Source organism: Citrus sinensis, chromosome 7 (genome assembly GCF_022201045.2).
Source record: "Citrus sinensis cultivar Valencia sweet orange chromosome 7, DVS_A1.0, whole genome shotgun sequence".
Classification (NCBI taxonomy): Eukaryota; Viridiplantae; Streptophyta; class Magnoliopsida; order Sapindales; family Rutaceae; genus Citrus; species Citrus sinensis.
This window is the reverse complement of record NC_068562.1, coordinates 28,323,642-28,343,577: the sequence shown is the minus strand read 5'-3', so window position 1 is coordinate 28,343,577 and position 19,936 is coordinate 28,323,642. Positions and strand designations below refer to the sequence as shown.

Below are 19,936 nucleotides of genomic sequence, written 5' to 3'. Positions count from 1 at the left end.
CATCTCGACTGATCACGATCTTCCCGTTGTTTGGATTGTAAAGCTTGTATTTTTTGGAGTTGTTGTCGTAGCCGATGAAGATGAACTTCTCACTTTTGTCATCCAGCTTGGCTCTACTTTCGTCTGGTACATGTACATGGGCAATGCTTCCAAAAACTCCTAGATGGGTGATACCGGGTTTTCTTCCACTCCAAACTTCTTGTGGCGTCTTGCCCCACACGCTTCTTGTTGGAGATCGATTAGATAAGTAGACTGCACATGCAACAGCTTCAGCCCAAAATTCTTTAAGTAGCCTCTTACTCTTAAGCATGCTTCTTGCCATGTCGCAACACCATTTTGTTGGGGGAATCTTGGAATTGTCAAAGGGCATCGAATTCCATTTGCTTCACAAAACTCAAAAAATTCTTTGGAAGTGAACTCTCCACCTCGATAAAATCTCATGGCTTTAATCTGGTATCCATTTTCTTTTTCCACTGCAGCTTTAAACTTCTTGAAAGCTTCAAAGACTTTTGATTTTTGCTTCAAAAAATACACCCAAGTTTTTCTTGAAAAATCATCTATGAAGAGAAAGAAGTAGTTACTTTTACCAAGGGAGTTTGGCTTGAATGGATCGCACATATCAGTATGAATGAGCTTGAGTGGTTTTTGAGCTCTTGAGTTTGACTCTTTTAGAAAGGTCTTTCTAAACTGCTTGCTAAGTAAACATCCTTCACAAAGTTGATCAGGGTGATTGATGTATGGTAAGCCTTTCACCATGTTCTTCTTAGATAGTAGCTCTAGTCCTCCAAAATTGAGATGCCCATATCGAAGATGCCAAGTCCAGGATTGATCTTTGTGACAGGCTTTGAGACATTTTACAACATCATTTTGAATATTTAATGGAAACATTCAATTCTTCGACATTTTTACCTTTGTAATTAGATTTCCTTTGTCATCTCTTAGGAAAAGCTATAATCTTTTAAGTGAATATCATAGTCTTTTTCTAAAAGTTGACCTAAACTAAGGATGTTGCTTTTCATATTGGGCACATAATAAACGTTCGAAATTATTTGATGACTACCATCTTTTGTACAAAAAAGAATGTTACATCTACCCTTCACTGGTACTTTTGAATCATCTCCAAAAGCAATACTGCCATTCACAGATTCACTTAGTTGCACGAGCATCCTTTTATTTCTACTCATATGATTGCTAGCACCTGTGTCAAGATACCATGTATTTTCTTGACCTCCACTTGTGTCATTGCGTGCTAGTAAAAGTGTGCCATCTTCACCATTTTTCTCTTCAACATAGTTAACTCTCTCCTTAATTCTGGTGCTTAGAGCTCTGTATTCTGAAGCATAATGCCCAAACTTTTGACAATTATAGCACTGTACTTGGGATTTGTCATGCCTCAATCTTGGATTGCCTCTGCCTCGTCCTCTGGTTGAGCTTTCTCCTTTGGCATAATTGGAATTATTGTTGTTGAAATTCCAACCTCGTCCATGACCACGACCTCTACCTCGTCCTCGACCTCTACCTCGGACATAGTGCCTTCTCTCGTTGTCGAAACTTTCTTCTATTTTCTTTGGATTGACTTCCATTTTGAGAAGTTGTTTTTCGATTCCTTGCTTCTTTTTTTTTGTTTTTCTTCATAGGCTTGCAACCTTCCTTGAAGTTGCTCGATCGTTATATCCTCCAGATCTCTTGTTTCTTCAATTGTCACAATAATATGGTCAAACTTCGAGTCTACTGATCGAAGTATCTTTTCAATGATCCTTACCTGTTTTAACTCATCGCCATTTCTTTTTAATTAATTAGAAACGGTCACAACCCGAGTAAAGTAGTCAAAAATTGACTCCGACGCCTTCATGTGTAAGGACTCAAATTCTCCTCGTAATGTTTAGAGACGAACATTCTTAACTTGCTCCGCTCCTTTGTAAGAGGTCTCTAGTTTCTCCCATGCTTCTTTTGAGGAGGTTGTACCAGCAATCTTTTCAAAAGCATTTTCTTCTTCAAGTCTTTTAAATTCTCCTTTTACACCGTAATTAAAGTGACTTCATTTTCTGGCACAATAAAGCCTTTCTCCACTACATCCCATACGTCACGTGCGCCCAATAGAGCCTTCATTTTAATACTCTAATTGTCAAACTTACTTCCCTTTAATTATGGAACTTGAAATGATATCATATCATCGTTTGCCATAACTCACAAATTGAGTGAGAATTTGGAGATTCTGAAAGCACAGATGGATTCGGCATGTCGAAAAACCTTGGGAAGGACTCGAGTCAACTTTTGGTCAACGGTCAACGGTCAACGCCGGTCAACGGTCAACGTGACTTGGTAGTCTTGGTTCAGTCCGGATTGGTTCAGCTCGAGTTGGCTCGGTTCGACTTGATTCGGTTCAGCTCGGCTCGGCTTGGTTCAGTTCGGCACAGCTTAGTTCAACTCGGTGAGTCGACTTAACTTCAGGACAGAAAACTTCCGGCGGCAAGTGTGGGCGCATTCGGTCTCAGATCGGGATGCTTTTTGAGGCGTCACGTTCCTCTCGTCGAGATCTTCGATTTGATTTTCTATATGACTATATATAGCATCAAGCACTAGCTCTAATACCACTTTGTTGGAGAATTTACAAATAAAACACACAAAACATACTATTTTATTTCTTCAACGACACTCCTCACCAATTACAACTCTTATTTTCCACTCTCTACACCTTAGAGATTGGGTTACTTCACTTGATGCTTAAACCAAAGGGGAGAGGGGGTATTTATACATGATACAAACTAATCACAACCATTCAGTTATTCAACTACTACATAAATCATCACCATTCATTAAAACCTACCACTCACCTACTTCACCAACCACACCTACCACACCTAACACAAATAATTCAAACCTCACCAACCATACCTACTCATGGAATCTTCTATGAGTTGGGCTTGAATTTATTTATCTTGGATCAAGTTTATGATCCAACAAATACACACCCAATTTGTGCCATGAAATTTCAAAAAATCTCGATAAACTATTATCTCCTTTGATTGGGACTAAAGTATATGTACAGAGGCAAACAAGAAAAATAACTACAATTAAAACCCTTCATTTCTTCCATGCTAGGATCCTATAATATGATCTTATTAGAGGATTTGGATTCAGAACTGAACTGACTTATTCAACTTTTCATATTTTTACTATTTGAACATATATAATAATATACTATTCAATATTTAATTAATTTTATATTCTTATCGTATATTTAAAATGAGTCTCTGTAACAAAGCAATCACTCTTCCAAAATCCAAGCGGCCCAAAATTTCATTCAAAAGGTCCAGCAGTTAGTTTCTTGATCCAATTCTTGTCATTTACAGCTAGTATAGGGACAGATTCCTCGTATAATTAACCCCAACAAAAGTTCTGATTTAGGAAGGTATGGCCCTTTTATCTCTTGGTACATTTTATCAGCCACATCAAATGAAATGAGCGCTCTATGGCCATATATTATTAATACTTGGTAACCTCTTTACTAACCAATAGCAAGCTCCATCTAAGTTTATGCAATCAATGTCTTGGCTGTGTTCCTCTAAAGGATCAAGCATCAATATATTGTTTAATGATCAGTTGATATCCATACTGATTTACCTCACGAATCCCACAAATTTGGAGGAAAAAGAAATATAATACTCCTTTATAAATAATTAAGTAAGGTAAATTTTACAATAATGGAGAATTATTTTTCTTGAAATTAGATTAGAAGCATAAGGAAAATTTTGAATGAATTAGAGTAGATAAATTGTGGATTGGCAATTATTTTGCCACTTCTGGTTTTCACCTTTTTTCGATAAGATAAGTGCACAAAGATAGAGATTATAAAGGTAACAACAAAGGTTGGAGATATTGATTTTGAGACTTTAGTTCTACTTTCCGACGAGCATGGCAAAAATTTAAGGATGGCGTACAAAAAGGACTTCCATTCTTGCCTGTTTGTTTGTTTCTTTTTTCTTATTTATGTATTTATTCATTTATGTTTTTGAATCTCGACAAGGTAAGGAAATTTATTCAAAATAAAAAAGAAATATAAACCAGAAATTACGGAGGACAAAGTGAATTAGCTAACTCCTAATGAAGTAAGATCACAATGCTAAAACAACGAAGCCTAAAAGCTATAAGGCTAACTAAAATAAGAATTCATACTAGTCCCTAACAAACATATATTAATTAACCTAAAAAAATTCATATTAGTCTAATTAATATATAATGTTGATTAAAAGTTATTTTAATTTAGGCTGGACTGAAATAAGTTTCTAGTTTCGCCACTAGTAGTGATGCTAACTATGCTTCCTGACATTATGACTTTGTTTGGTAATGCTAACTATGCCTCCTAACATTATGATTTTATTTGGTATTGTGATTGGGCAGGTATAGTTTAAAGAGTTTTGCAATAAATTGTTTAACAAATATTTGGTGTTTTGATTTGAAAATTAAGTTGATTTTATCCCATACTTATATAAAAAAAACACTATAATATCTCATTAATAATTGAAAAGAGAAAAAGAGATTAAAAAAAAAAAGTGCTGCCAGAACACCCATCAAGTTTTATGCAAACACTGTTTCAATGAGAATGAAGACAACTTACATCACATACAAACATTGTTTCAACATTCTTATACATTCTCAACTATGAGAATGAAGGCAACTTACATCGTTCTGTTCGTCCTGCTAGTTTCCTGCATTATTTCCTCTATTGGTCAAGTCTTTTATTTTCTAATGAAAAATCAAACCAACAAAGATTTTGGCTCAACCTGTGGATAAAACGTAGCATCTAGCAGCCGATTTCCATTCTCAATTCAAGGCGCAAACAATTTTTTCTCAACAACGTCAACGGCCCGGCTATTAGCCTCCTTAATCAATTTTTACGATATAATGTTACAGGCTTACCAGCTTACCATTTCAGTTTATGTTTTCTCCATTATGGAGATTCTTTTTTAAAGTTGTTCGCAGTGAATTATTGACCATATATTAGAAATATAGTTTCATTTGTAATCATCATACCATATCTTTTGAGGGGTCGGTTGCGTGCAGTAAAGGGATCTGATCATTATGAAATGAAAAAATTGAAGAATTTTTCTTTTTGTCTTTGTATGTTAAACAAAAGTTTCAAACTATGGTTATTGAACAATTTTGTTTCTTTATCTTTCAAAAACTATACAATTAAATTGAGTGCTTGTGCCATTGTGATCAATGAAAGCCAAGCATTTTCCCAAATTGTAAGACTAAATAGAAAAGATATGTGCAGCTCGCTCTGGATATCTAAGCTGTTGATTCATTGCAGTTGATCATTATTAACACTCTACGAACCATAGGAAAAATTCATTTAAATCCTCAATATTAATTTTTGCAATTTAAAGTTGAAATTCTTGTTTTCTAATCAATTCTACTGGCTAGTTGGCCTACTAATTAATTTTTCCATGAAAGCAACAATACCCTCTTGGTTCAATCTCCAAATCTGGAAACCCACCAACACTTTTAACTCTCCATTTTTCTTTTCCTTCAACAAATGAGAATTTCCAGAACTAATCAGCCATGCAATTTCCACAGCTTCAACAAGGTTACTGAAAACAGATATTGAAGGAAAAGCCTGCTGATATATAGCACCGACATTTTCATTGTCACATTTGTCCCGTGGCCTCATGTCTTGAATATCAATATGCTTGGACCTTAGAGAACCTGTTAAGATGGCATTGCTGACCATTTTGGTTGCTGCTGAGGTGCGAAGAACTTTCAGTAATCCGGAACCCTGGTTGCCGACACCAGATGGAGATTTTCCAGGGACTTGGCCAAATCGGGATAATGCTTTATTGGCAATTTTTTCGATATTTCTTCTTGATTTAGCCCATAAGTTGGGTTCATTATCTTCCCAGGGATAACCATCTATTACAACAATTAGGCAGAGATTGTTCTTAAATATGTAAGGTATGTGAGAAGCTTGAATAATAAATTTACAAACTAATCATAATATACAAAATTATATTATTACAAGCTAATCATATTTACAAAATCATTCCACAAACTGACATGTCATGATACCAAGTTAAGTGGTGTACGTTGCGAAAGGGTTAACTAGGTTTATATGGAATTAAGTAAAGAAGTCTATGTCCCTAACTCAATCCAAATGGTAGCTCAAGAGATAAGGATTTTCCAAGTCATACATACTTAAATAAAGTTCAATACTCAATCAATGTGAGACATTTTCTCCTTTTCCTAACACCCTTATCACGTACAAGCCAGTCTAAAAAAATGATAATAATAATATTTTCCATTATACCGAAATGAAAAAGACTTGTAGAAACTTTTAATGAACAATATGTTACTTGATCTATTCTTAGTTTCTTTTTCTTCTTCCTTTTTTTTTTGGAAAATATTCTTGACTTCTTACTTAATGTGATAATATGATGAAACTCGTTTTCATTGTTCACATAACTTCGGTATGATATCATTGATAACTAATCATCGGATTCAAAAGCTAGTTTAATCTGCTATGTATTAATGGAATCTAGATGATCCGATAACATCAAAGTTAAGTACGTATCTATTACCTTCTATAGTTCATATTTAGTGTACCTTTATTATGATACCATTGATGACTAATCGTCGGACTTAAAAGCTAGCTGAATCTGCTATGTATTTGAATCTAGATGATCATAAGATAGTATTGAAGTTATGTATTTATTATCTATTACCTTCTACACATTATGTTTAGTGTAGACATTTGCCGTTTTAAAATGTAAATTTGAAGTTAATTACTATTATTTAGGTACAAACTGACTAATTATAAATTTATATCTTAAAATGTGTGAACGTTAGCATTAAATAATTTTCATTACAAATATTATCTCATTATGTAGTTACTTTATTGGAAAAAAATCATAAATGAAAAAAAAAAAAAAACATAGGTATGAGATTAATAAAATTACCAACTTCTCCTCTCCTAAGATGCTTGTAGTCAGCAAATTTCATGAAAATTGTTTCAAGAGTGTCCATCATTGCTTCTTGGCAGGAAGATGAAAATTGCAAGCCATATAAGAGCCCCGACATTGCAAATCCAAAGCCTCTTGTGTGAACTCTAATCACAGGAGCATCCTTCGTTATCGGCCATTGAAGCTCACCCACAGTGCAAGTAATCATCATAATGGGGCTACATTTTTGCATGACGAGAACAACAGAAAAATCTCCAAGGCGAAGAAATCTGAGAGTTTGCTCATCATCATAATCCATTAAAAAAACTGCAGCAGAATTGATACTGAAGAGTTCAGTTGACCTTCCATAAGAAAATTGTGATGGCTTGTTAATGTTGCTTGACATGTCAGTTTGGATTGATGATGATGGGAGCACTGAAGTCTTTATGGTTTAAGTATGAGCGATGGATCCTCTGCAAAGCAAGCAAAGTAAGATCATAGTAGGTAGAATATCTATATAAAGTACAACTATCTAATGACATTATTTCACTTCTTTAAGAAATACAAGACATTATAAGTAGACATCTAAGTCATATAAGTAAAGAGATCTATTCGTTAATAAAGAAAAGAGGGTTGGGGAGGAGGGGGGGACAATGATTGAACTGGTGATGAAATAGAATTTTGGGTCACAAAACTGCTAAATATGAACTCGAACTCAATCAACTGACATGTTGTTTTGAGGAAGAATGTTCAGATGAGTTGTCATTTGGTGTGTTGTTGAAGCCAAACCATTGGTGATAATGTCATTCAAAACCATTAAGTCGGTCACGTGCAACACACGTGATTAAACAGAATTAAAGCACTTCAAGACGACGCGATGTTGCTGTCGTTTTGGAGTCACTTACGCATACACCAGCATGCAACTCAGGTTTGTTTGGCGGTTATGGTTCTTATGTTTTTGGCGAGAGCCAGCTGGTGGCTAACCAAGCCAGAAACCAACCTTATAAGGCTAGTTCTGGTGCATTATTAAAGCATCTTATCATGCAAAGTAGAGAGCTAGAAAGAGCGAGAAAATTTATTGCTTGAATTCTGTGTGTTCATATTAAGTTCTCTGTAACTCTTCAACTTGATATAGTGAAAGCTTAAGGTTTGTTTCCTCAGTGGATGTAGGCACCATAATCAAGTGCTGAACCACTGAATTTTTCTGTATTTGTCTCTGTTTCTCATTGTTCTTGTCTTCTTGATCATTATTACTGGAATTAGTTCTTGTGTCTTGGAATAGAATTAGGTCTTGGGGTGGGTTGAGTCTAACTTATAGAAGGTTCAACTCTCAACATAAACAATAATTCGATTAATAATAAAGGAAAAGAATTCTTGATTCAATTCTCCACCTTAATCTAAACAATTAAAAAAAGAAAAAAGAAAAAGGATTATTCAAATTCTATTGAATCGAGTTGCTTATTTCAAAATAAATTTAGAAAATGTATGCAATTAACCATAAATCAAAACGAAATTGCAGGGAAATTAAATTTCCCTTTTTAGGTTATTTGATAGAAAGAGAAAAATAAGATAATACCTGATGGAAAGTCGAAACCACAGAAGATGACTGCTAGGCTCTGATTTTGATAAGAATCAGAATTGAGAAGAAAGGAAATAATAAATTATTATCTTGAATAAATTGAAGAGAGAGAGCTGAATGGTTGAGTACTGAGCATAGCACGGTCAAAGGTTATTGCATTTACTGCCACATTGCCATACAGGAAGGTAAATCCAGCATACTGCCAGTGCCAGAAAATGAGAGATTAATTAATTTACACATATAATCTAACTCACTACTTAATTTTATGAAAGCATAAATAATACAAACTATTGCCTATAAATTTATTATAATTTATAACATTGGCCCAAATGTTTTTGAGGTAAGTAATCTGTAGAACTGAAATTTAATTTGGGAAAATGAGTATTACCCCTGTTGTTTGGAGAAATTATTATAAACCTCTCTTATATTTTAAAATACATCTAAACCTTCCTGTCAGTATAACAATATTAACTTTATATATCATTTTATTATTCTATTCCTAATCTTGATGTTAGTATTTTGAGCATATAAATAAAGTCAAATGATGTATATATCCTTTACGATGGAATTAATCTAATAATGAATTATAAATACCCCTAAATCAACTTTCTTCCCACCAAAATTAAGAAAAACATCCATGTTAGGCACCTGAGCACAGTAACAATGGACATTAGCATCATTATTTTTAGAATAGCTTAAATAAAATAAACTTGAATAGAAGTTTTAAAATTTTCTTATATTCAAATCACTATACCAACAAAATCAGATCCCATTTAGCAACATTTCACATACACGTAACAAATAAATAAGAAAGAAATGAACAAACGATTCAAACTTTTAATACCCATAAACTTATGTATCAAAAATATAAAAGAATCAAATAATTTTTTAATAAAAGAGCTCGTATTTTTATACTATAAATGATTACAAAATAAAAAAATAAAAAAGAAATGAACAAAAGGTTCAAACATTTAGAAATCAATTAATATTTTACCATAGGTTACAATTCATTATTAAATTAATTTAATCATTATAGGTATATAAGTTATTTAACTTGATTTATGTTCTCAAAATATTTAAATTTCATGACTAACATCAAAACTAGGATTAGAATAGTAAAATAATATATAAATTTAACACTGTTATAACTGCATAGGATTTGACCTAGTTTAGAAGATAAGAAGAGTTTCACTTAATTTCTCTAAACAATGGGGGTAGTCCTCATTTTTCCATTTTAATTTTATTTGAGACAACCTTAATTGACATATATGAAAGCCAAAGATAATTAAATATTTGAGACAATTTTATGATCATGAATTAAATAAAATTTCTTCCCCAAAAAAATGCACTCTATGTTCATACGTTTCTTTTTTTTTTTCATTTTATTTTGAAGTATATATTCAAATAAACATGGTCTTATAAGAGTTTTTCCCCAAAAAAAAAAAAAATTATTCTCTAGGTGTCACGAGCTATCCACTAGTCATAAATCATAAATCATAAATCATTATCCTTTTTGAACATTTTATCGGTACAATAAAAGTAAAAAATCTAAATTTCTTTATTGATAAGATTCTTTCTTTAATATGTCCTTAAAGGATTTATATTACGGGATTATTCCAGGCTCAGGATTAAACATAGCCAACTCATTACGAAAGCACACTGCCATATCTGTTCAATTTTTACTTTAAAATATTTGTTCAAAATTAGCCGTTTCGGAATCTTTCTAAAGAGGAAATTAAAGGGTACTATGAATGCAGCCACCTCATTGTCTTTGATTATTTATTGAAATTCTTAGCCAGCTAATGCCCTAAAGTTAAAGGGCATATTTTCACATTGGCTGAGAATTGATCTTGGGGTCAATTATCCAAACATGAGGAAATTCTAAACTCTGAATATAGCATTCAAATTAATTTTTAAGTATCAATTAGGTTCATGAACTTTTATAATCAATTTATAAGTATGTAAGGGAGAAAGTGTCACTCTTCGAACTAATTTTTTAGCTAGATTGAGCAAAGCCTAAGATCACCTAACATGTTCAATCTTGATTTGTTGAGTTGCTGTGAACGCGTGATATTATCCGAAATAAAGATTGCATTCATAATTAATAATTTAATTAACTTATTGATTAATTATTATGTGCCTAATTAATTAATATTATTCTCTTGGTCTCAAAGTTGTTATTTGTTTATTCGACAATAATAATAACTACTCCCATCACCATCCTAAAAGCGATTGGCTATCTTTTGCAATCTAAAACCAAAGCTTAATTAAATAGTTAATGGAAAACATAGGACCACAAGACATATAATATTATTTTCTATACATCTGTGCGTTTAGATAACAAAAGATAAGAAGAAATAAAACTTAAACTATCAGATTGGACGCAATCGAAATAGGCGCTAATTCAAGAGATTGAGCCCAAGTTTGATTGATACAAAATTTGTGATACTGATTAAGACGAGCAGTGCGAGTCAGGACACGGGATCTTATTAGTTGAATCACTAGTTCCAAAAATTGACGTTGTTAGACAAGGGCCTAACATAAGTACATATTAAGACAGATATTTACATGTATTTAAAGGCTAAACCTACTTTGATATCATGGCTTCACTAATCAAAAGCTTAAATTTGAAGAAGATAAGAGTATCTGCATGTAGTTTGATCCAAAAGTTTAAATTTAAATTTAAATTTAAAGGTCTGAATGATATAATATTTCATAATTATTATTGAGTCTAACTATCCCTTCCCCATCTGTGAGCATGTTTAAACTTTAAATGACCTCCTATTTTCAATAAAAGAGATTTTAATAATAATATCTAATTAAGCTTGAACAAAAAAATTTCGGACACCATCTAGTTGAAATGATAAAATCTCTTGTATTAGAAATAAGAGGTCTGGGTTTAAATCACCTCACATAGATGAGAAAGAAATTAGGTTGCTAATAAGGTTTGTAATCAAAAGAAAGCTTGATAAAAAATTCGTGCGTGCTACGTACAAAAGTGAAAACAAGTATACAACTTATTTCTGTTCAAATAATAAGTTTATGCATACAAAGTGATGAGTATCTGCAGCTCATTCCTTGAAAAATTCTACACGTAATCGTTTTTGTTTAAATCATGAAGAAAATTATTGGAGATCAAGTAAAGTTGAGTCAAATATAATTCACTTGTCTAGAGTCGTAATTATTACAAGAAGAGTACAGATTACAAACAGAAGAATCCAAACAAGTGATTCCACTTTAAGTAAAACGAACAATAACTCAGAAGCAAAAACATTGAAAGATGAGATTTAAGAAGATGATGAAAACGTTCAAGGAAAACTCAAACCTTAAATGACAAAGGACACTCGAATCAAAATGTACGTAATTAAGCTTCACACAAAAGAGACAAATCAAAAGCATGAAATATTTCACAAGAGACATATACAAACTTCGTCATCACCAACATCAAGTTCCTTCGGCCTTGCATGCACATGCATAATTAAGCAGCTATATTACCGGATTCATAGCCTGGAATATTCCCAGGATGAACTTTAATGCTTCTCCTTCCAAACGCAGCTTTATTATTGTCATTATGATAACTATTGTTATTAGTACCATTGTTATTTCTCTCTTCATTGTTAATAACTTCGCCTCTCCTCACTCTTTGTTCTTCCATTCTTTTCAGCTTCTCCTTTTGTTGCTTTCTCCTCACATAAACTTCAGCACAACTGGCTCCAATGGAAGACATTTTTTTGTTTCTTGTCGAAACACTAAAATAGAAAAACTCCTGTTGAAAGAAAAGCACTGTTTGTTAAAGTGCTTCTGGTGCAAGTTTGAAGGGGCCTTGGGAGGAGGGAAATTTATAGGAATTGAAAGATGAGAAAATTATGAAAATCCCCCTATTTTTTTCAGAAATTGTTTTTTACCCTCATGTTTCAAAATCCATTAAAACTCCCATGCCGTTAAAAAAGTGACTTACTTCTCTGTTGTGTTTGTTTGTTTTTTCATTTTACCCTTAAAACAGTTAACGACACAAACAAGAAGTGAGAGTTAGCCATTTGTTTAACGGCAAGGTTTTTTTGATGAATTTTTAAACATGAGGGAGGAATTCATATATTTATTGTAACAACATGGAAATATTCTTTTGTTTCGATCATTTTCCCTTGAAAGCTTTTTGGTGATGTAGCCATCACTAATTGTTGTGTCTAACTGCTGAGTAATTTTAGTATTATCTTAATCATCCAAAAACGTTTAATAGTAAGAAGAATGACTAATTAAACTAGTGGCGGGGCTGCGGGGATGGCATATCATATACTATTTTTGGCAACAATGAAAGCATATGAATGGATGTATCACATTACATATTATTTTCATCACGTAGCTGCAAACAGTGGTTTTGCTTTTAGAGTGGTGTGGATGCGTCTCGTGGCATGGCCATTAGAAGCAAAAAGAGTCCACGTCAGTTTTGATTATGGAAATGAGTGGTGGGTTTATAGTTGGACATTAATGGGATTGAGCCTCCTTGTCAACCCTAGATTAAAAGAATTAAGTTCCGGATGAAATGACAAATTATTGTAAGTTTAATGGCTTGAGTGTTCTATTTTTAGATGAAACGACAAACTACAACAGGTATATACTCTCATGTTAAACGCCTGAATCCACTTTGAATCCCAAAACATCGAGCCGGAATACACACACACACATATTGGAATAAATCGATTTTTTGCTTTTTTATGTAATTGATGTCACTGTGATTTTACAAAATAAAATCTAGTTTGCTTTTGGTTTTCTAAAATCAATCTAGTTTAAGTGTGAAGAATATGTCTATTTTTATTTTTTTAAAAGGTGGAAGGGTGAGTAAAGCCTAAATCATTTTTTTAATTCTTTAACCTCCCTAGGATTTAAACTTGGAAGGTTAAAAAAATAAAAGTGCTTAAAAACTAATAAATTAGGCTCCTGAGAGTGGGTGTAGTGAATATACTCATTTTAAACTTAAAAAATTAGTGATTAAGTTGAATATTATCTAAAAGGCTCTAAGTTTTTCTCAAACTTAAAATCTAGGTAAACCACTAAAGCAAAAAAGTGTGTGTGTGTGTGTGTGTGTGTATAAATGCAGGCACCCTCATTTTTTTAAATGTGAATACACTGTTAAGTCATCTAGTTTAATAACATTAAAATCTCACTCTATTAAACTCAATGACTTAAAATATGTCCGTATTAAAAAAAAAAAAAAAGAGAACGCCTGTACTAGAGAATGATTATAAATATATATTAAGGGAAACATGGAAATTTAATACACAATTGCTCCCTGATATGAAAGAGTAATGCTATCCTTTCCATTAATCTATTGGATATTGGGATGATGGAATAAACAATTTTATACGTTATATAGAATTCACTAACAACTACGAAATTACTTGTGATGTACTACTAGAGATGGAATTACTTATTTTCAAGGGTGGCTATTACCTTCCTTTTATTAAAGTCGATTAAGTAAGTGTTTGTTACTTATTACTTCGCTTATTAAATATATTTCTACTATGCTTCTAAAGAAGTGTTTTTGCTATATGCTTTTAAATTTGGTGAAGTTCTGTTTGATTTCGTCAATTTCTGTAGAAGGGGATCGGCTTCATGGCACTATTGCACTTGGCAGTTAGAAAACTTCTACTTTATATGCCACTAATCTAAGTTTTAAATGCAACCATAAACACCATTAATTAATTTTTCTGAATTTATTCATGGCTCGTGGTGGTAGAGAGATTCCTATTGCCTTTAAGGGGAAATTGACCCTTCATCCAGAAGGCTAAATTAGTGAAGTCCCTACCAACTTTTATGTTGCCCTTACTATAATCATATAACAGCCCTTACTATGATCATATAACATCATTTTATTATGCTTTTTTTAAACATAAGTTTAAAGATATGGAGAGTGAAATGTCTACACATGCAGCGTTCTTAAATTTATATATTTTTGTAATATATATATATGATTCTTTAAAAGAAGTAGAGGCTGAAATTCTCTGCAAGAAGATTTTATCAGAGAATTATTTTTTAACAAAGATAAAAGATAAGTTAATTAAATTATTATATCTGTTTATTTCTTATTCTCTAATTAAAAAGTAAAAGTCGATTTTTTTTTTTCCATGTACCTTCGATCACTATGACACTATTTTCAGTTTAGCGTCAGCAACTTGACAAGTTTTTTTTCTAGCTCTTAATGAATGTATATTGTTTTGCCATGGTGTAAGGAATAATCAGGCTTGTCCTGTTGTCCAAATCAGATAGGCAAAATATCAATATCTACAAAATATATATATATATGAAAAGATGGATTGAATATAACTCATCTAAATCAATCAATTTCTTTCTTATAGCATGACCCGGAACTTGAATTGATTGGTGAGAGGCCAGTAGCAATATTAAAGATAAGTTCCAACGGGTTGAGACAAAAGTTTGAAACTGACAAATAAATTGTACGATTTCTTTTTTTTTTCCTAAGAAATTAAGTGTCTGGTTGGAATCGAGCATAGGACGATGTCTCCTCCATTCTTTAATGTTTATACTAACGTTACTATTATAGCATTTAATTTAAGAAGGCTTGTTAATTTCAATTAATTATTACTACTTTGGCAACTTGCAATTGTCTGTAATTTATTCTAAATAAAACCTTGCATGCGAGTATGCGATGTCTCAAGATAGACTTAATTATTAACTGTAGTGCTTAATTAGAGGAAGAGTTTCTAGTGGTAGTGGAGAGCTTTAGCAAAAGCAACTTAAGCAACTCAAGTGCTGTCAATGGAATGTATATCCAAAGTAGAGAGGTCTGCATGATATTGGACCTCCATGTCACTAACAATATTAAAATTTCCATACCATTAACAAATGAATGGACTAAGAATGACAATGAAACATCAATATATTTATTATAAGGGTTTGTTGAATATTAAAACAGAAGCTGATTTTCAAAATCTAGCCATTTGGGCAATTACAAGAGAGCTCAAAGCTCTTAATTTATTCCTTCCTCTACACATCCTAGCTACCTAATAAAAAGATGACGGCAACTTGAGCTTGAGTTTTTAATTTTATCTTTGAATATGGTGACGAGACTTGTAAACTTTTACATGATGTGGCTGAGAGAATATTCATTACCAGTCCCATAGTGCTAGTAGCAATTGCTATTCGATTGTCATTTGTCTTAGTAGATCATTTCTTTATCTTTGTGCTAGGAGCATGAACGTGGCCTAATAGATTGTCATTGGGCTATATATTCAGTTAACTCAATGGTCCGAGATTACGACTTAGACTCAATCCAGAAACTCGACACGGCGTCTCCCCCTCTTTTTTTTTTTTTCTTTTTTTTTTGACCCTTTTCATTTCAGTTTGAATTATCCAAGAAAGCTTCCTGTACCTCTCTATTCTCCCACCAGCTTCCTAAAACAAATTTCTGCATAAATAATTTATTTATTTATTTTTGCATCAAATCTCCAATATTTATTGCTTTCTACAGTAATAATATAGATTCACAACATTCAAGACTATTTGAGTTTTCTATCATCGGTGCATAATCGAAATAATAAAACAAGTATTTCACCATAACTGAAGGCCTATTTACCTAACTCATTTGTATCATTCAATTAGTACGACAAATAACTTCTTAAGAAAAGTAATGTATATAACATATCTTGAAGCACAAATTAAATTTTTGTAGTTTTCTTTATTGAATAAAACTTTCAGCATCTCTCTTATTTCTCCACAAATTTTCTCTAACGTCCAACGGTTTTGAAAGTTCGAGTAATTTAGGGATAAAGCTAAATTTCACGCAGATTATTTAATGGGGATAAAACTTACGGGTTTCGGCCCATTGTTTCAAGGTAGGAATGGCCGGGCCTTTAAGTCAACCTTAAATTGGGCTTTCAGACGGCGAGGAGGAATCCAACCTAAACACTTTCAATGCAAAATGCAAGAAACTGAAGTGATGAAAAACGAAAATGTTTGTGTCAATGTTGGAGACCTTAAAACGTGATCATAGAAATTTGATAACGGCTATATACTACTTAGCGTAACTGATAGTGTCGCCAATAATTTATTTATTGATTAGGTGATCGGCATCTCCTCTCCTTTTAACTTTAAGGTAGCAAGTTGCCGCCCTTTAATAGTTTTTTTTTTTCAATTTTTGCAAGTATAATTTTAAAAAATTTAAGACAAATAATCTATCTTTAATTTTCTTTTGGATTAGCTAATAGTTTTTCGATTTTTTAATTTTAGTTTTATAAATAACTATCACTACAAGAAAAAGTGCCTACCATGACAGGCAAAATCTGTTATAGTAGGGGGTGGATGACGGTTGTTCATACCGTCATTGTAGCCACCGTCAAGAATTGATGACAGAATAATACCAGTCATAATCTGTGATAAATATTTTTAGTCACATAACTGTCATAACTTTATTTAGAGAGGAATATAATAAATTTGAATTTGGCCCCTTTTTTTTTAAATTTGTGCGCCATATTTTGAATTTTTGGCGGGAAAATCAAATTTGGCGCGAAATGCAAATTATAATTAAATGAATTTTTTCAATTAAATCAAAAATTGAAATTATAATTAATAAAAAAGGGGTATTTTTTTTGCACCATGAAATTATTATCATTTTAATAACAATCCTGCAATTGATTTAGTAGAAATTAATATTTCATAAATTAGCTAATTAATTAGATTATTAAAATTAATATTGCAATTAAAAATTAACTGACAAAGAAAATGAAATGGATAACATTGACTAAGATTTCATAATTGTGAGCAAACATAATTTAATCAAATTTGAGAGTGACAAATCCAACATAAATAGAAGAAGAGTATTGTAACAACCTAAGAACTAAATTCCAGCAGCATGTACAACACAAATTAACAATGATCAGTTCAATTCCAGTAGCATAAGGAAGCCAAACAACAGAGTCATTTCTACCAACATGAACAAAGGCAACAACATAGTTCATTTCCAGCAACATTTCCAGCAACACTTCCAGCAACATAAGAGGAGCCAAAAATACTGATCAGACAAGGCCAGCAGTTCCCAAACGTGAAAATCCAACCTAAGAACAACCGAAATGTGTAAAATTGCATCAATATCCAGGAGCTATTTTCCAAACAAAGAAAAAAATTAGCGAACTCCAGCAGTACCCACCATCTTCATCATAATCCAACATAGAAGTATAATAAGCTAGATAACTGCCCAAGTAAAATATATTTCATCAATGAACTCACAATAACAACATAATAGGTAAGGGTTACCTCACATAACAGCAAGTACTCCAGAAAAATGGTTTGCCCACTCAATACGGACTTCATCTAATTCAGCATCAGAATATGTTGTCTTTCCGTTGAACTATTTATGAAAAATAAATATTTAGTGAAACTTTGAAACAAGACATGTTCTTTTTTATGAAGCAAATTATGATCAAGGAACTCACATTGTTCATTAGTAAAGAGAAGTCATTAATTAAGTCTTTCATGAATCTCATGACGTAAAATCCACACACGACTGAACTTGCTGATTGCTGTGGGACCTGTTCACAATCAGCAATTGTACAGTTCATTTTAATAACAATTAAGCATGGTAATATATAATTATAGTTAAGGTAATAGTTCAAACCTTTACGGATCTGACCATCTTATTATAATTCCATTTCTCCTTACCCTCTTGTGCTATAAACATTGTCATAGAGCTGTATACAAAAAAAAAATTGTAACAAAGTATCTGTAAATTATGTAAAAGTAATTTTATATTGACAATGGTATAAAAAAAATTGAACATACACTTTAATGAGCTCTTTTAAATCATCATCAGGATCTCCCCCATAAGAATCGAGATAATAAACTTCTTTTTTCAACACATCAAAGATGACCAGCACCCAATGATAACTATAATAAAAGAAAGAACAGTAAGGTAGCAATTTCAGTAAATTAAGGCAAGAAAAGAAATTAATATGAGTTGAAAAGTATTAAAGGAGCATATTAGGGATTATAAGCCATAAAGATGAATTGTCCCTTCTTTGCTTTTTTCAATCGATCACAAACTCCACGTGCCCTAAGGTCAAATGATGTAGTAGGATTACGTTCTTCGCCTAGTGAAACCAGACCTGGATGAATGAATCCAAATGGTTTCACTCCTCTTTTCCCAGGGAGAATGGAAGCATACAACATCCTGATAAACAATAGACAAACAATGTTAAAGTCCATTAATTGGGACTCCCATATAAAGTACACATAAAACTAGAATGATTATGAATCACTTACGCAATATAGACTTCGATTACGTTTACTCCTATAGCATCCATTGACAGAACTGCACTACAGTCACGCCTTCCAATATGAGCTCTAATCCCTTCCAAATGGAAAACACCATCATCCAGTAGATATGGAATCCATTCTTGGTCTGACATCTTAGCTTCGCACATTGTGCCAAACAACTGCAGTAACGGAATCTTGTTTCGTTGTACTCCTCCTGCATGCCTTGTGTTCCTCCTTATTGGCAAAGGCTTCACTGCAACTTTTTTGCCCTCGTCCTTGGTCTGTTTTACAGCATCTGTATGTCCTATCTCTATTATATCATTATGCTGTTCTGCTGATTCAAAGTTCAAATGTTTTTTTGTGCCTTGATGTTTAGGATTGCTATTTTTTTTTCCCTGTAACAAATCATCAGGCATCTCCACTGGGATTTCAGTTGGGTTCAATCTTGGACTCTTTCTTGCAATGACAGAGAATTTTTTGGCAGGTGTATTCTTGTTTTTGTTTGCTATGTCTGTCTCTTTCTTAGGTGTCCCTTGCTTCTTTTTTTTCAAATGATCAGGCTGTTACAAACATAATTGTTCAGTGTGATTGGCATAAATAGTTTCTAAATACTCTAAATTTCTCTTACAAAGTAGTTAACAGTATCAAATGACACCCCAGAAAGAACATATGTATAAATAGTAAACATACAGCAAACTAAATCCACAAATAACATGTAAGAACAGTAACTACAACAACCCTTATCCAGCAAAAGACTAAATCTAGAAATAATAAGAAAAATAGTAAACAAACTGACCTTTGTTGTTTCAGCAACTGCTTCAGCTTGAACATACTCTATGCCATCATCTCCAACAACATTATTGTTTTCACCAGGCACGCGAGGGTAGCTGGAACGTGCTATATCTGAATGACGAGGTGTTTTTCTTAGTTCATTTCTCATTTCTTCCAACTGCCGATTAATTGATTCCCTCCATAGACGGTCCTCTCTTTGCCTGTCTCTATCAGCAGGCCTCTGGTAAGTTTGAAAATACAGAGACGGGGTCACAAACTTGCCCACTCCTTGCATATGACCACATTTTGGAGCTTTTCCTAAAGATTGTGCGAGAATATCATTTTTTCCGGATGACCGCATCTTTCCTTTCTTAGCTTCCAT

General features: G+C 32.7%; 2 protein-coding genes across 2 annotated transcripts in view; both read left to right on the top strand.

The window, feature by feature from the left end:
- Positions 1 to 19,936, top strand: part of LOC107176517 (probable LRR receptor-like serine/threonine-protein kinase At3g47570) — a 93,355-nt gene that overhangs the window by 13,006 nt on the left and 60,413 nt on the right. The window lies entirely within an intron of this gene.
- Positions 1 to 19,936, top strand: part of LOC102614365 (uncharacterized) — a 94,277-nt gene that overhangs the window by 37,484 nt on the left and 36,857 nt on the right. The gene's annotated exons all lie outside the window — the stretch shown is intronic.